The following is a 19,300-nucleotide window of genomic DNA, read 5'->3' as shown; positions in this document are numbered from 1 at the left end:
ATTGACTCACATGTCTATGTCATCATTATTTATAATAACTGAACTATGGAAGCAATTTAAGAATCCATCACTGTGTGAATGGATAAAAAGTCTACATACACATACAGTTGAATGCTATTTTAGCAATGTGTAAGAAACAAAAACAAACAAACAAAAAAACAAAAAACCGATTTGTGGCTGGAACAACAGTACAGCAGATACGATGCTTGTCTTGCCTGGCCCAGGTTCAATCCCTCGCACTACACAGTTTCACAATCCCCACCATGAGTGATACCTAAGTACAAAGCCAAAAGCAATCTCTGAGCACTGTTCAAGTGTGAATCAAAATAGAAAAAATAAACCAACAACCAACCAACCAAACAAACAAACAAAAACCCGAAAAAGAGGGTCTTCTTTTAAAAATCTGTAAGAAATAAGAAAAAACGGCCAAAGAGATATAATACATCAGGTAAGGTGTTTGCTTTGCAGGCGCCCAAACTGGCTGTGATATCCTGTTCTAGAAATGGTCACTCTAAGTCCCACTAGTAGTGATTTCTGAGCAAAGAAACAGGAATAAGCTCAGACTACTGCCAGGTGTGGCCCCTAAATCAAAACCAGAACCACGGAGAGATTAAAAAAAGAGATGATAAAACTACATCCATAAATTTTGAGGGCATTTTGCTAAGTGAACAAAAATAAATACTCTATCATCTAGTTTAATGAGGAATCTAATAAAGATCAACATGATAGAAACAGAGACTACAAAGATTATTATAAGGAACTGGGGTATGAGATAAACAGAAAAATGTAGATCAAAGAGTAAAAAAAACACCTTCCCTATATAAGATAAATAGGTTCATAGACTAAAACTAGTGTGGGAAGTATAGCTAAAAATACTTTATTAAATATTTGAAAGTTTCTAATAAAATAAATCTTAAATGTTCTTACTATGTAAGAGGTATCCAGATAAAGTTGACCATTTTACAATTATGCATGTATGAAATTGCTTTATACATCTTCCAATTTAGACTATGTTATACTTATATTAATTCCCAATAAAACTAAAAAATGCTCCATTTTTAAATATTTTACATATGAATTCCCAAATCATTAATATATTTTTAACTGGGAGCACATCTGCATTTGGAGTATTTAGAAATCCAATGCATAAAGTTCTGAACATCTCAGCTCAAGAAAGAACAACCACCAGTGAAAATACTCATTCTAATTCCAAAGTACAGTCTAGCAACAGCAGTGATGGAAAAATAAAACAAAATGACATAAGTACAGCTGCAGAGAATTGCCCTCCTTAGGGTGAAGTAAGAATTTTCGTTGGCATTAGATGTGAAGATATTGTAAATGCAGGTATATGAGCAAGAAAAGATTATGAAACTAAGAGTAAAAGGAAGGATACAAATAATCTTGAGCTAGCTTTCTTTTGTGATCTGTTTCTGTTTCTTTCCTTTTTTTTTTTGTTTCTTTGGTTTTTTGGTTTTTGGGCCATACCCGATGACATTCAGGGCTTAATCCTGGCTATGCACTTAGAAATCGCTCCTGGCTTGGGGGACCATATGGGATGCTGGGGATGGAACTGGCCAGGTCCGTCCTAGGTCAGCCACATGCAAGGCAAATGCCTTACTGCTGCACCATCACACCGGCCCCTTCTTATTCTTAAAAAAAAAAAAAGAAAAAAGGAAGCCAATCTCAATAGAAATATGTTCACTTGTTGCTGGTGATAGGTTAAGAATTCAACATTTGTAACTAAAGTGTTAGGGCTAGAGACTGATATAACATCAGTTCTTGCACATAGCTAACTCACATTTGATCCCTGGCACACCTGATGGTCCTCCAAACCTTGCTGGCAGTGATCCCTTAGTACAGGACCAAAAGCCCCGAGGATCAAAAGATGTGGCCCCAAACCCAAAACAAAAAAGTATTATCACAAACTCATTGGCCCTGTGGTCTAGATGTTTGAAATAACATGTTTGTTTAAACATAAGAAATCAGCAAACACATATTATGCCATATGGGAGGAGAAAGGGGTAGGTCATACTCAGTAATACTCAGAGATTACTCATGGCTCTGCATTCAGTGATCACTAATGGCAGACTCAGAGGATTCATGGGATTTCATGAATAGAACATAGGTTGCCTGCATACAAGAAAAGTACACTAAACACTCTTCTACTGCTTGGCCCCTTATGCTGTATTATAACTTATTTATTTATTTATTTATTTATTTTGGTTTTTGGGCCACACCGGTGACACTCAGTTGTTATTCCTAGTTCCATGCTCAGAAATCACTCCTGGCTTGGGTGTTCATATGGAATGCCAGGGGATCAAACCGCGGTCTGTCCTAGGTCAGAGGCATGCAAGGCAAACGCTCTGCCACTGTGCCACTGCTCCAGACTAGTATAATTTATAAAATATAAAGGATAAAATTTTAACTGTTATACCCTCAAATCAGGGTATTTTGCAGGAACTTTTTTTTTGTAGGCAAGGAGAAGTGGGTTGGATGTCACTCATACTGCAGTCGTATCTCCAGTGTTTTAGGATCCAAGATTTTGGGGTTTTTCTTGTTAGGCATGTTCATATATGAAAGCCAGAGGCATCCCTTATTTCAACTTCATCCTCATATATCTGGCCATGTGACTACATGCCAGTTATATGACTTTCTTGAGCCACATATGCTTTGGGAAAGACTGAATTCACTGTCACAGTTTTTAAGGTTCACTGTACTTTGTTTTTTTGTAATAGTTTATGTAAGGTTCTCTGGCTTCCACTGAATGAGGTTAAATAATTGTGCCTATTTTGTTTAGCAAAGAAATGAAAAGCTTGGCTTTACATTATTTGCTTCAGTGGAATCACGCCAAGACTGGTTGAGGACTATAAAACAAAAAAAAAAAAAGGTGAAATAATTTCATTTTTCTATTATGGCAGCAGAAACCTTTCAGTAAACAAATGACATGTTTTTCTCCATTTGTCCTCAAAAAGACTTAGACACAGTGCAAGAAGTTTATAGTAAGGATAGCAGCTGTCAGCATATTTTAATTACATCTGCATTTCATAAATTGAGTTCTAAAGAAATATAAGTGAACAATTTCTTTGTGGGACTCTCTGATAGATTTGGTGACCATCCAATTTAGCAAATCAACTGAGACCATTTTGAAAGTAAAGGGGGAGTATTACGAATAGCCACCAAGATCAGAGGCATAAACCAGACTACCCATGTAAAACAGGATGTATGTGCCCTCCTAGAGTGAGTGCCAACTAACATCAACCCACCAATGAAATAAAATTAAACACTAAGCTTTCTCTCAAACACAAATAAAATTAGACGTGATTCTTAACAAGCCTCCCTGCACTTTCAAAGGTGCACTGAAAGAATGAAGAACTCTATTAGTCCAATTTTTTTGTGGTCTGATTTAAAAATAGAAGAATCAATTCAGGTTATAAAACAACATAATCAAAAGAGCATACAAATAAGGCAATTTAAAATTTATAGAATGTATATCCTAATAAATCTAATATAATAACGTCAGTGAAGGAAATGAATTGCAATGAGATACCAAAAAAAAAAAGATTTGATAAAATCAGAGCCTTCTAACATGATCAGCAAAGATGATTCCAGTCTTAGAGCCTGGCTGCTTCTACAAACAAATATGCCAAATATCTCATCTAATTTCAAATAGGCCCACTGAATGTAATATAAAGCCATTGGAGTAAGAACAGAATGTCTCCCTTAAGGACAAGATAATTAGGTTTCCTTCACATATGAGACACCCAAGAAAATTCAGAGCTTTCTTAAATTCCATCTTTCTCTAGATCATCTTAATCTAGATGTCACCATTCTTCCTGGATATTCACACTGGCTTCATTCAATACCTGACTTCTAACCAAATCCCTTCCATTTGATGATGGGGGATGTTATACATCTCAAATATGCACATTCTATTTAAAACAGATGTTGTATGGTAGAGTTTATGGCTTGTATCTGTCAGGTCCTGAGTTTGATCCCCAACACTGCAAGAGATCCATGACTGAAATGAAATTCAATCAAGTACTGGCATTTAAGTATCTCATAATAAAATTTCATCTTTTCCCTATACTTGCCTACGAATTACATGCTTAATCCTGCTCCACTTATATTCTTGAGTTGCTTTTGAAAAGGTGTGAATCAGTTTATTTCCAAAGGGTACCTAGTTCCATCATAAAAAAATATACCTGCCAAGATAGTTCTTTCACTCAATTTTGGCAAATAATCAGTTATTAAAATGTCATAAACAATTTACAAAAATTTGTTTTCAAACATATTTGAAAGTTAAAACAAGTAAAGAAAGAGGGGCCGGGCGGTGGCGCTAGAGGTTAGGTGCCTGCCTTGCCAGCGCTAGCCTAGGACGGACCGCGGTTCGATCCCCCGGTGTCCCATATGGTCCCCCAAGCCAGGAGCGACTTCTGAGCGCATAGCCAGGAGTAACCCCTGAGCGTCACTGGGTGTGGCCCAAAAACCAAAAAAAAAAAAAAAAACAAGTAAAGAAAGAGAAAAGGAATACCAGAGAAATTAGTTTGCAGAGATACAGTTTGCAGAGCACTTGCCATGCATATGTTCAACTCAGGTTTTTTACTAAGTACACCATACGATTCCCCCACCACTGCCAGGAGTGACCCCTAAGCAGACAACTATGTGTTCCCCCCACCCTGGAAAGCAACAACAACAACAAAGAACAAAGAGAAGGAGTAAGGAGAGATTTATAAGTGAAAAGTGAGCAGATGTATTCTGGATCTTTGCATATAAGAGAATAATGAAGGAAACAATGATAAGGAACTTCACTGAGACTCCTGACCACTTGGAGTCTTCCAACTGCTTCTGGGCTTCTCTGAAGAGATAATCTGAAGAACACCTGAGACTGGCAGAGAATCCTTGATGCACTGGCTGACAGCAGAACTAGGAGCAAGAGAGACTGGACCATGCAGACAGGCCATATGTGGTCCTTCTTGTAGAGATAGAAATATAAATAATGCACTAACCCTGTGCGAGCATGTTTTCAGTAAGGCTTGCTTTTAGTTTCCAACAGCTCCACTGACCACAGACCAGGAAATTCTCTTCTAAGATTCTCCCTCCAAGGCCAGCATGCTGAGAGTGGAACTGCATTTGCATATTTTTTTTAATGTTTGTAACGTTACAGATGTGCTGATATAGCACCTTTTTAAGTTTGGTTGTTAAAGTTTGGGTCTCACTCATAATTTCATTGACATTGATTCTGTGGCTTGGATATTTAGTTCTGTCCTTCCTTAATGCCAGCAATGTATCTAAGTCCCCTAAACCCCTGTCCATTATTTAACATCTGCCTTTCTCCTCCTCCATTCAGTTTATTTCTTTCTCCTCACTCTGGTGACAAGAGTGCTGTAAAAAAAACCCCATTTAAGCAATTCCTTCCTTCATGTAATTATTCTAACCATACAGAAGTAATATTGTCCTTCTTCTTCTGGCTTACTTCTTTTAACATGATATCTTTCCATTCCATCCATGTTATAGCAAATTGTAAAAATTGTTTCATTCCTTATGTAGTAATCCACTGTATATGTACCACATCTTCAGGATGCATTCATTCATCTGTTGTTGGGCATCTAGGTTGATTCCAACTCTAAGCTATTTTCCTGAGTGCTGTGATGATTTTCATCAAAGAAGCTGAGAACATGAAATAGAATATAGACAGCCTCTATCAAATGTTGTTGGGACAATTGGATAACCATGCGTAAGAAGTTAAAGCGTAGACCATATCTCACACCTTACACAGAAGTCAACTCAAAGTAGATCAGAGGCCTTAAGATTAGGCCTAAATTTATAAAGTACATTGAGGAAAATAGGCAGAATGAATACTCTACGGCATAGATATCAAAGGAGTCTTCAACAATATGGCAAAGGCTACAGAATCAAATCTAAATAAATGGGACTACATCAAACTAAATGTTTCTGTATGGGGGAAGTGGAAGGAGTGGTAGTACAGAGGGTAGGGCATTGCCTGCCACTCAACTGAGCCAAGCTTCATTCCTTGCAACCCATAAGATTCCCGAGCCTGCCAGGAGTAATTTCTGAGCATAGAGCCAGAAGTAATCCCTGAGTACCGCCCAGTATGCCCCCAAAACAAACAATCAAAAAAGTTTCTTATGGCAAAAAAACAAAAAACAAACAAACAAACAAACAAAAAAACAACCACCAAACCCAAACCAAACCAAAACAAGGGCTAAAAGACAGTAAAGTGAATGGGAGAAAATATTTGCACTCAATCTACCAGATAAAGGGTTGAAACCTAGGATATACAAAACTCCCCAAATATAAAATTCCCATCAAAAAATGAAAATTTTAGACAGACACCTTTCTGAGGAAGACCAAAAGATGACCAAAAGATGACCAAAAGGCACATAAAAAAATGCTGATCATCTCTTATCATTAGGGAAATTTAAATCAAGAGGACAATGAGATATCAGCTTATACCATGGAGGATGGAACATATCAAAAATCCTGGGAGCAATCTATGTTGGCTGGGATATGGCGAAAAAGAAACTCTCATCCACTGTTGGTGGGAATGTTGGTTCAACCCCTCTGAAGTATGGCGGGTTCTTTGTAAACTCAGAATTGAGCTACCATATGACCAAGCAATTCCACTTTTAGGTATTTATCACCAGAACAGAAAAACATACTTTTGAAGCAAAAGCATGCCCCTGACACATATGTAGGGATATAAAGTAAAGCTATTTAAATGAAAATAGATACATTTAAAAAATAAATTCCTATCATTCATTCAGACCATTTTTCTAAATCATCATATGAATTTCTATAAAAAATTACTTTATGTCTTACTCTTACCTAGAAATCAACAATCAAAAACAAAATGGAGATGGAGGATTTGCCAATGCTCAGGGGCTACTCCCAACAGAGCCTGAAGAAGAACCTTGCAGTTCCAAGAATAGAGCCAAGGTTCATTACAAGGAAAACAAGCAACTTAAATCTTGCCCTATATCTTTCTGACCTTAAAATTTAAACTCTCCATTTGAAGATGAGATTAGCCATCTCTTTAGCATGAACATTTTAATCCTGTGAATGGTTGTGTCCTCTTTCCTACTTAGAACTCTAAAGATACAGAATTCTCCTTTGTATGCTCTCAGACTTATTTTATAATCTTGAATTAAAATAAATTAATTCCAGGTAACCTGGTCACAAGAGATACAGGACAATGACAGACTTCATTCCCAGGATACTGACACGCTTTACTGATTTATTCTGGGTAAGGTTTTGACATTTTTTTAGTTAAATATTTCAAACCAGCTTGCAATAAGTGCTTCTGATATCCTGAGTACTAATATTTGCTTACTTAACTAAACTACAGTTTTAAATCTCTCAATGAGAACCTAAAAGGAGAATCTGAGAAGGCAAATTTTTCCATATAAATAAAAACAATGTGGAGATAAGATACATAAAAATGCAAAAGTTCTATTTTTGTTGCTTGTTGTAAATACACAATGCTGGCAAGCACAATTTTGAGAGCATTTTCATCTCAATGCCAGAATGTGGTGCCAAGGAGAGTTGCACAGAATAAGTAATGTGCTCACTTGTGACTTTTTTTCTTAAACATGAGCTTGTTCCATTATCTCTGTTGAAAATTAAATTCTTCAAAGAGTTAAGGATACATGAATAAGTAAAATTACATAAAATCATGGTGTGTATAAATAAATAACAAGGATATTATAAAGTCTACTGGTGGTGATTACGGTCTTCAAACCTCTCCTACTATCAGGATATGAAGGCATTCTAGAGAAATGCTGCTCAATGTCATTATTCCTTTTAAATTATGTGGGCCATGGAAAATTAAAAGATGTATATTTTGTGGATCAAAACGCCCACAATGCCTAAGACAGCATCTTCAACACAGTTGGCTTACAGTATAAAAATAAAAATCTGAAGTATAATTTACATTATATTCAGAAACAACAGCTATCTGGAAGAAAAATTTTAAAGGTCATTTTATTTTGTTAAAGAAATAGCCACAGATGTGAAATGGCTGCTTAATAGGTAAATTAAAATAGTCAAATCTACTTTTTGTTTGTGTTTTAGACATAGCCAGCAGTGTTCAGGTGCTACCCCAGAAGCTCTGTTTGAGGTCATTTCCAGTAGTACTGGCACCACACAGTGCCAGGGATCAAACCACAGCATCTCAGAGACAAAACATGTATTTCCCTTATTGAACTACGTCTCAGGATTGTAAATCTACCTTTCTAACTTTCTTTACTTCTCTTCAAATAAAACTAGAGGACCCAGAGAAATAGCTGAGGGACCTGGAGCTTCTGACTGGTCTGTGTGGGGCCCCAGATTCAACTGATGATATTACATGGCTCTTGAGAGCACTGCTCAGTGAAGCCTTTGTGGGACTTCCAAAAAGAGAGAGAAAAAAAGAAAATAGCATCCAAAATGAACACCAAAACAAAACACACAAAGTTGCCAAATATTCTGTTTTAAACATACATAAAGACCTTACTTAAGATGGATAAGTGAAGGAGCACTCAAGTATCACTTTTTCCCTACAGTAGAACTGAGTTTCAGAAAGTAAGGAGCACAACTTGGGACCTCCTTCTTTATGTACCAACTGTCCAAACCTATTTGCAAATAGGCACTGAAGAAATCCTTTTTCCCTAGATTAGTATGTCAGCACTTGGGATCATTGTTAACAGAGATTATCCTACCATGCCTTATCTTGAATCTTCTTCCTCAAACAATGAAGAAAAATCTTTCTTTGCTTTGGTCTTAAAGTAAATCTTAGTCATATATTCTTGTCCAAAATGATAAATGAAGCTCTAGGAAAATTTCCATGTGTAAATGGATAAAATTCAGCAGTCTGTTGGTCTTTGGGTGCATTATTTTCCCTAAGTTAGTGGTATGCTATTTCACAATTTTTATTAAGCACTTTGTAGTAGATGGCTATTGGACTTACTGTAGTGAAATCCTAGCATTTTGCAATTTAGTGCAATGTAAATAATTTATGTTAATTATTTCCTTTCTACTATCTCATCTGGAAAAAGAACATTTTGATTGCAAGTTGTACACTTGGTTATTAACATTGGCGTATAGATATGCACTGGACCATTTTATAATGCTAGCTGAGGTGCTGAAACTGGTACTACAGTTACATTCATCACCTAAACTTTATTTCTTGCAATGTAATAGATGTCAGCTAATACATATATGCAAAAAAAGCTAATAACTTCATCAACCTCAGATTTGCTTTTGAGTTATAGCAATATTATTTGCTTTACCACAAAATATATCTGTAACTGCAGCCATCAAGGCAAACTGAGAGGAACATGAAAAAAAATGCATATTCAATTTTATTTCTGATAGAATTTTTTATTTTCCATGGATGTCTTAAAAATCAAACTATTTTATGTCATTTTGATAGGTGTCTAAACCTCAAGTAGAAATGGTTGAGGGAACAGAAAGAAAATATAGTCAGTGCTATTTGAATTTAGATACTCCTATTCCCTAATATGTTTCAGAATGTCTTGATCCAGCTCTTTATTATGGGAATGTATAGCACTCATGTATATGCTGAGCAGGAAAAATACACTTTTATAAAGTATATAGTGGTATAGGAAAGAGGGCAGGCTCCACCTTCTGGTTGCTGGTGGTCAGCATATATATATATATATATATATATATATATATATATATATATATATATATATATATTTTTTTTTTAATGAAATATTGGGTAAAACCTACTCCTGGGAGAAAATAAAGTCACTAAAGCAAACATATTGTCTACAAGAGAACAGAAACAAAACCAGGGTATTCCATCTTCTCCTATATTAAAAATAATTTTATGGCATATGGTTCATCAATAAATACAGGAAAAAAATGTAGGTCTCTGTAAAAAATTTTATTTTCCTGATTTTTCATTAGGTAGAGTAGGTGGTGAGGGAACAGAAAACCCAAACTGTACAGTCATCAGTTGCAACAGAGCCACTTAGTGATTTCTCATGGGCCACAGGCCACACCTAGATTATGCTTAGCACAGAACCCAGGACCACACATCAAGGTATGTACTCTACCACTTGAGCCAAACAGTAGGTTCTAACTAATTTCTTTTTTTTAACTTTATTTATTTGTTTATTTATTTATTGGTTCTGGGGCCACACCTGTTGGCACTCAGGAGTTACTCCTGGCTCTGCACTCAGAAATCGCACCTGGCAGGCTCGGGGGACCATATAGGATACAGGGGACTAAACCCAGGTCTGTCCTGGGTCTTCTGCGTGTAAGGAAAATGCTCACTGTGCTATCTCTCCGACCCCTGATTTCTTAATTCCTAATAAACTTATTTACCAATAAAAATGAGTTGATTGGAGCTACTTGCAACTCTGTGTTTGGGGTCCCTCGTAGTGGTGCTTAGAGGAATTTACTTGGACCTCCTGCATGCAAAGAGAGTGCTTGAGTATGCTGAGCTATTTCTCTGGCCCATAAATCATATGATACCTGGGGCCAATTCGTCCAGTAGGAAAAGTACTTGATCTGCTTGCAGCAGATCCAGGTTTGATCCCTAGTACTGCATATGGTCCCTTGAACATTTATAGGAGTGATATCTGAGCAGTGTCTGGAGTGAGTCAGAAAATATGTAATATATTTTTGGTTAGGTGTGGTGCCAACCATAATAGATAGGTAGATAGACAGATATAGACAGTAGGTGTGTCTCTAAACATACATATATAGATTATTACCATTATGAGCAGTCATAATGAATTATGGATTGGGTAATAGGTTATATATATTGCTATGTAAGGGTTGTGCAGAGAGAGGAAGAGAAATTTTATTATCCCAAACCCATTCAAGCTGTCCTATTATATGTGCTTTCTCTTACGTGGGTCCTCATTGCACCATTTTTTCCTCCGGCAGCAGTATGTGCATCTTTCACAATGCAGTAACTCAAAATAAAATTGTGCTCTTCGCTAAGGTCAATGTGCCTTCTATAGAGGTGCACCATACTACAGTTCTTGGCATTAATAAGGCACTTTATCTGAAAGTGAGGCATCCCAGTGAGATTCCTGGGGAGCAGATAAACTTAACCCTTGTCCCTATGCCTACAAAAGCAGGCTTCATCTCTGGCAGCTATGGATTAGGCTGCTGAGCCTCTGAGGCGGGTAGGTTTTTCAGATCTGTAGCCACCTCTGTGGAATCACTTCAAAGCACTGGGTGTATCTATTTTCTCTGGCTGCACCAGACTATAAAAAAGATAGCTGGCCTGTAATAGAAGAAAAAACAGAGATGTGAAATTCTCTTTTGAAGGCGTCTCAAAAATGATGTAGAGACAGTCTGCCAGTTCACTTGGCATACAGAAATCTTTTTCTTCTCCAAGCTTCCTTGTCTGGTTTCCACCTTGTACAGTATTTGTTCCACAAACGGAATGCTTCAGTTACTCTCTGGCAGACAACAAAAAGTATAATGTTGTGTTATGCTAAAGAACAAGAGCAGTTTTGTGTAAAAATATTTGAGTAAAATTCAAGGTGATTGTCTATATATGCATGTGCCTTTGCATGCACCCACACACATGTGTGAGCCTGTGATGCTAGTTTCTAAAATTTTATTCAAATGATCGATGTAAGATTAAATACATTCATCTGAGGTAGATATGCACAGGCAAGAAGGTAGAGATCTGTGTCACAATGTTGCACAGAGTCTCAGCTACAGAGCTAATGTCAGAATTATATGTCATTACTTTCAGTATTGCTTCAAAGGCATTGCCAACTTTTATTCTGATCCAGTTTGCAAAGGTAGTGGCTTGTCACACATTCTCTCCATTGTCTCATGTAAATCCTCAGCCTTAGCAAGAGACTGAGTAAAAAAAGAAACAAATCCAGGAGTCAGTTATAAAAATGCTATAATATTTTTATAAAAAAGTTAGAAAAATTAATGCAATAAAACAGTATAAAAGTATATGAATGGTACCATTTGTAACTGCACATATGTGCATCCTCTCTTTTGCCCTAGAAAACTAAAAAAAAAAAAAACCCAGAAAATATATCTTATATAATATATAAAAATGAGTATCTCCAGGCATGGCCCAGTTCTTTCCCCCCAAAATCTGCTAAACACCTTCAGGAATTAGGGACATGAGTTTGGGTTATATACTATGTCTTATGAAAACAGATACCTTCATAAAGTTGACCAACATTGGCTTGCAAGATTTTGCTACAAAAGTGTTATCTCACATAGGAACATGCTCACTTATTTGATATACATGTAGTTTCCCACTGTGTGCCAGTGAGTGCTTGAGGGGCTAAGAACATTTGCAAGAGGAGGCTAGAGAACATTTTCTAGTTCCTATATGGGGGTTGGGGAATGGCAGGGCTGTGAGGATGGAACAGAGGAACAGTTCAGTACAGTGACACCTAGTTTGAGAGGGTGAAACTGTATCCATGAAGCAAGCAGTCATGTAAAGTCATGCAACCTTAAAACAAATTTAAATTAAGATAAAACTCTATAACATGTATCAGAGAATATTATATAAAATGTATCTTGATACCTTGTATACTTTACACAATATATTTTGTAAAATATATTTTATATCTTATAAATTTATTTATATGCATTGAATAAAATTATGTTGTATTATTCATATAAAATTGTTATATAAATATATATAGGTGATTTAATATATTTATAAACATAATTATATATATATATTTCTGGTTTTGGGATCACACTAGGCAGCGCTCAAGGGTTACTCCTGGCTATGCACTCAGAAATCACTTTTGGCAGGCTTGGGGACCATATGGGATGCTGGGATTCGAACCACCGACCTTCTGCATGCAAGGCAAGTGCCTTACCTTCATGCTATCTCTCCAGCCCAATATATATATATATATATATTAATATGTTTAAACATTATGTAAATATGAGTGTAAATATATAAATGTTATAAGATTATATGTCAAAAATAATCAATACTACATAATTAATACTAATACTTCTGTTATAATTTTTATTTACTATAAAGTATGTGGTAGGCACTGGAGTAAATGTTTCACTCTATACCTCGATGCAGGTATATTATTATGCAAGTATAATGTCTACTGCAGGTATATTATAGTACCGACTATGAAGTAGAGAAAACAGGCTTAACAAAGCTTCTATAGCTTCCTACTATCATGCATTCCAGAGTCAAGTGCCCAAACACCTAGGTCCTTCCCAGAATAGCACGAACAAGGCAGGTGCCTTAGGAGCTGCACCACAGCTCTAGCCCCCAGCATTTGCATTTTTATTCTAGATTAATAGGTATGAGTCATTTCACACAAAGATTTCAAATATCAAGTATCATTTGCAAAACAAGTAAGACTGACATTACTAATTCAACTCCCATTCTTATTGGTTTCTCACCAATTCTTCCACTTAGGTATATTTTTCACTGCAGGATAGTCAGTCCCAAATCCATACCACATATAAGTATTTTTTGTTTGTTTGTTTTTGGTATTTTTGGACACACTGGGCAAAAAACATAGTAAAGGCAACTATAACATTTTGGGATTTTAGCAAATTCAAATGTATATGAGTTTAACTTATGAAAGAGAAAACCTTTAGGAGGCTAGAGATGATAGGCAAAATAAGCAAATGAAAAACTATGGGGTCACAATTAGTGTTATTCAGAGGCTACATGTGGATCTGTGCTCTAAGGTTCCTATTGCTGGTGACTGGAGTGCCATGTGCTGCTGAACCCAGACCTCCCACATGAAAGCATGCATGCATCCCACTGCGCTATATCTGACTCTAACTTTCTTTTGCTGTCTAGGGATCAAAATCAGGACCTCTCACATTCCAACACCAGCATTATACCAAAGCCACATTCCGGTTATTAAATTCTTCTTTTGTGAGGAATAAAAGTAGTTCTCAAGTGGTGCTCAGGTGGCCTGAGGGCCCCATAATGTGTCACAGATGACCCAGGCTACCCTGGTTATTCTGGGGCTTCCAAGGTCATGCCCACAGAATAGACCCAGGTTAGTTGTGTACCCCAGTAACTATACATGCTTCATACCCAATATTTTAAATTAAATTTTTAAAAAATATTTTGAAATCAACCATGAAATTTTACAGTAATTTTTGTCCAATATAAAGCTTATGTTAAAATATTACAAAGTGAAGTAACTGATTCTATTGTCATCTAATATTATGAAATGCCCTAATGAGACTGCTATTCTTAGTGTGGTAATCAAGATTTATCTGTTTCATGCTGAACACAATATTTTTAGATACTAGAATAAATAGCTTTTTAATATTTTCCACTAAATAGCAAAATTTAGATTTCAGGTATGTATTACAGCATCAGAAAAAAAATGTGTTTTCTGAAGATCGAACCATGCCAGATAGCATCCTAATATTATATTATTCATCACTAAGTTATAGGTAAACAATATGGTTCATCTGCAAAGTATTGAAAGGCCATACATATCAGAGAACTATGTTTGCAGAAGCATAGAAATTGAGGATGAACCAGTTGAAAGTGGATAAAGAAAAAAGTTACTGTGCAAAGGCACAGTAAATATTGGGGAAATTAGAATGGGAATTCCCTTGGCCTAAGATATACAAGATTTCTCCACCCTTAAAGCATATAATAAATACTTAAAAATAAATATTATATTTATATAATATATAATATATAATGCAATATTTGTTGGCCATCTCTTCATAAATATATTTCAAAGAATATCACAGATCATAAAGGTCACATTAATTCATATAATAAAAAATGTCAGTTCTGCATGTGTCATATGGACACAACCCAGACTCCATGAGATTGGACAGTGTTTGACCAACCCCAAACTTCAGATCCCATATGTAGAACTGATATAGTTCCCTGCAACAACACCAGGACCAAACTCTCCTGGGAAATTCCTAACGCCGCTTTGATACCAACTTGTGCCATTTCTGATATGACATTCAGACAATGAGAAAACGACAACTTAATCTAAGGGCAGGTTGACCTATCACATCACTGAACTGTAAGTTAAAGACAATACAGCCTGTGATCTGTGCAAAAACCAAGAGCGCTAACTACAAAAGACTGACTTTGACAACCATGACTGGACAGAATTTATCCTGGGACCAATAAGAAAAACCCTAACCAGAGGCTTTAGCCTAGGAGTTGTATAAAAATCAAGTTCTTTAATTATGGAATTCCAACTTTGACAATGGAGACTGAGCAGAACTTCTGGAACCTTAATGAAGACTCTATCCTAGCGAATATTCAGCCTAGGACTTGAGCAAAAATTAAGACCATTTATTACAGAACACTGATTACAACAACAGTAATGGAACAGAACTCCTAGTACCATAAAGAAAAATTCTCTCTTAGCCTTAGCCCTATGATCTATGCAAATAACAAGATCTCCAGCTACAGAGGCAGGATATCATAACCCACAACTGAGCAGAAAGTTTTCTGGCACCACAAAAAGACCTTGGGGTGTGTAAATGAGTGATTATGGAGTCAGTAGCTGCTCCCATGACAGTAAGCTGCAAGGGTGGAGAGGTCCTGAATCTCTTAAGCCAAGGGAATTCCCTTTCTTACTTCTACATTACTTGCTATACCTAGGCAAAAAACCAAACAAACAAAAAACCTTGCCACACCAGTATTCCTTTTGTTTTTCTTTTAACTTTTTCTCATTTTTCTACTTTTTTTCTCTTTTCTTTCTTTTCCACTTTTGTGATTATTATTTGGTGATTTTTTGAAAGCTACTGTCTTTTTTATTTAAACTGTTAGAATTTTGTTGTTGTTATATTTTTGTTTTTGTTTTTCGTTTTTGTCTTCTTCCAGCAGAACCACACATCTTGAATCATCTTGTTGTGCCTCATGAATTAAGGGGGGAAAATAAAAATGAACAGTATCAGGACCAAACTGCTGTATAAACATTGAGTAGAATTAAAAAAATGACCAGAATTAAACACTAAACTCAAAGTCGACAACAGAATCCATACTCTGTATACAGCAAGCTATACACAGAGGAGAACAGTTACACTAGCACTCCAGGGGGTGGGGCAAAGGAGGGAGATATGGGATACATGCTAGGAAAATGGGGGGAGGGAGGACAACCCTGATGGTGGGATTGTCCCTGATTCATGTCACTTTGTACCTTCAATATTTCTGTGAAATATTTGTTACTTTTTGATCACAATAAGTTATTACTTAAAAAAAATAGTCTCATGTTTTGGATAGCAAAGTCTTTGACAAATCTTGACAAATTTGATGAAATTCAAATAGGTAACATAGTATAGTTTCTTAACATACTATACATCCATACCTGTACAATTTGTTTACATTATAATTAATTTATATTTAATTTATATTTAATTTATAATTAATATTTTATAGTGTATATTAATTATGTTAAGAAAACACCCTGATTGCAAAACCATTTTTGACTTAAGTGGAAAAAAATGTTCAATAAATATTCAGAATTTATCCAATAAAGAAACACAAAGCATATTTGATATAATTTAAGTCTATTCTAAGAGAAAATTTCAAATGTACTTCATTTTGCATGGGGTAGGCAGATAAAACACAATTTTGTACTATTTTCTACCCTTCTAATATTGTTTTTGTTTTGTTAGTAGATGAAAGCAAATATAACAATAAACTTTCATATTCAAAGGAAAATTGGGACCAAAGAACTAGTACAGCTGGAAGGTACTTGTTTGCATGAGGCCAACTGAGGTGTGAACACCTCATAAGGGACCCCTGAGCACTGTCAGGAGTCATCACTGAACACAGAGCCAGGAGTAAGTCCTGAGCACCAAAGTATGTGACCCCCATGCCGAATAAATAAAGTAAGTAAAATTGAGAAAAGCTTACAAGCACATTTTTATATTGGAGGGCCACATCTGGCCGTGTTCAGAAATAACTGGAGGGACTTGGGTGGCCACACACTACAGGGTGCCAGGCATGGACTGAACTCAGATTAACTCTGTGAAAGGCAAACACCCTTTCTGCTGTACTATTACTCTGGCTACAGAATACTCTTATTTCACCCAAGTTAACAGAACCTATTTTTCTCCCATGTGAGAAGTTTTCAATGTGAGATGCGGAGCCTTCAGCTGATGTAACAATGTTCTTAAAAACTCTGGCTACTGGCAATGCTCTTGCTCTTGATGCCACTGGCTACAGGCCAGCATGAGATACCACACATGATACCACCTCCTGTGGCCATCTCCGCTGCTTGCTCATTTGGTTTCATTCTCTCTAGACCACTGCTTCTCAATTATTTTCTGTCATGCCCCCCCTAGGAAGAGGAAAACATTTTTCGTGCCACCCCCCGCATGACTGTAAATAGTATCTTTATTAAAAAAAAAACTTTAACCTGCAAAACAAAAATATATAAAATAATTTGAGCTAATTTTTTAATCAGAGGTTATGACTGGATTCATGGCTAAATGAGCATGCTTTGCAATGCATAGCTTTTTGAAATTGGGTTTAAGCAGGACATGGCAACTCAGCTCCAGAGATAGAGACATAAAAACAGGGCTTAGCTTGTTATGACAGTGTTTTCCGAGGTCAAACACGCCCCCTTTTAGGGTGTCTCGCCCCCCCCCCGGGGGGGGAGTGTGCCCCACTATTTGACAAGCACTGTTCTGGACAGAGTCAAACACGTACTTTCTTCCCTTGCTTTCTGAACCTCTCCACTGTGCCTCACCCATTGTGGGACACAGACTAAGAACCACAATCACTTCTGATAGTGGATAGAAAAGGGTAGAAAGGTTGTCCCTGAGGACCTCAGGCTTACCCTGCCAGTTGTGGGAAGGCAAAGACAAAACAAATACTCTCCCCAAAGTTCTAGAGAGGACAGAAAAACGTGTGCAGTCACATTATGGTAGAGAAGACATGAGAACAGGACCTAATTTGCAAGTGTGGCATCAGATGAGTTTGTAGACTATGTCTTATTCAAAGTATGCTTGGATAATATATAGCAGGGCTCCTACTACTCTTGTTCTCAAGTCCAGAATTCCCTATTTGGCTGTGAATGGGGCAAAACACCACTGGAGCACTGCCAGGGTATCTTAAGGTATATTCTATGACCTCTGATTTAAATGTATATGTTAATGCTTTGGTGACTAGGTACAGATTTAATTTTACATAATGTAAAAAAACATCCTCATAGGTCTAACGCTGTCCAGAAACATGCAATCTTTGAACAAGGGAAAGTGGTAAGGGAAAATCTGTGGGGGTTCTCTCAGCAGTCCCTGGTTTCAGGCCTTCCCAGTCCACTGGTCAAGACTTGACCAGACTTTGTTTTGCAGACCAAAGATATCTGATAATCTCAAACCCCCAGTTTGAGGGAATCTCTAGGTTTTGGCTTTATGGAATTTGAGATCTGATTATTTGTCTGCAGGGCCCAAGATTGAACACTATGCACTAACAATGTTACAGACAACAATTGAGCAAGTAACAACAGGTCAAACTCACAAAATCACATTTCCAGCTTTCAATAAACTTCAGTAGGAGTACTAGAAAAACTGAAACACAATTATCAAGATTTACCATGATTTATTTTTCTTTTTAAATAGATTCAAAAATAGGGATGTCTGGATAAAGTCGATGACTTGCGTTCTGTTTTCTTTAAACATACTTAGTTACTAGAATTTATTTTTGGAAATAACAAGCTACATTTGGTACAGCTCAAGCAACAGAAATGATAAATGTTCACTCCATTACTTCTGTTGAGTATGTACAATAAGCTACTTGCCAATTTTTCAACTTCTTCAACTTAGCAGGAACAAGCAAGAATAAACTCGTGATAAATTTCTGTTGAGCAGTAGTGTATTTGTATTGGAAAGAAAACAAAACAAAACAAAACAAAATTGTATTATCTTCCTAACTAGTCCATCCTGCAGTCTGACTACAGATAACACACAGATAGAACTTTTCTTCCCTCAAGTCAAAGGGATTAAGGATATTCTTAACATCTTCTCAAAAATGAGAATTGTCCAAGGAGAGATGAAAGAAGACATTAAGTCTGATAATGGCAGAAAATATTTCTATCTCAATCTCCCAGAGGTACTTTAGGAAGTCACTGAAGACAAGTTAGATGCTAAGTCTATGCAACAGAGCCATGTTAATCAAAGACCTAGAGCCCAGGTACTAACTGAGCAATGTTTGAAGATTGCTAAACCCTGCATTGGCCAGGGTGAAATATATCTGTTACATTTACTACAAAGCATCTTAACATACAAGAGCACAATCCTAATTTAAAATTATAAGAACCAGGAAGATGGTATAGGGAGTAAAGCACTT

The 19,300-nt window shown here is 36.5% G+C and overlaps 1 protein-coding gene across 1 annotated transcript in view; it reads right to left on the bottom strand.

The window, feature by feature from the left end:
- TPK1 (thiamin pyrophosphokinase 1) overlaps positions 1–19,300 on the bottom strand; it is a 408,298-nt gene that overhangs the window by 167,299 nt on the left and 221,699 nt on the right. The window lies entirely within an intron of this gene.

Source organism: Suncus etruscus, chromosome 1 (genome assembly GCF_024139225.1).
Source record: "Suncus etruscus isolate mSunEtr1 chromosome 1, mSunEtr1.pri.cur, whole genome shotgun sequence".
Lineage (NCBI taxonomy): Eukaryota > Metazoa > Chordata > Mammalia > Eulipotyphla > Soricidae > Suncus > Suncus etruscus.
Note: the sequence above shows the minus strand (reverse complement) of the source record. Positions and strands in the feature narration are given on the sequence as shown.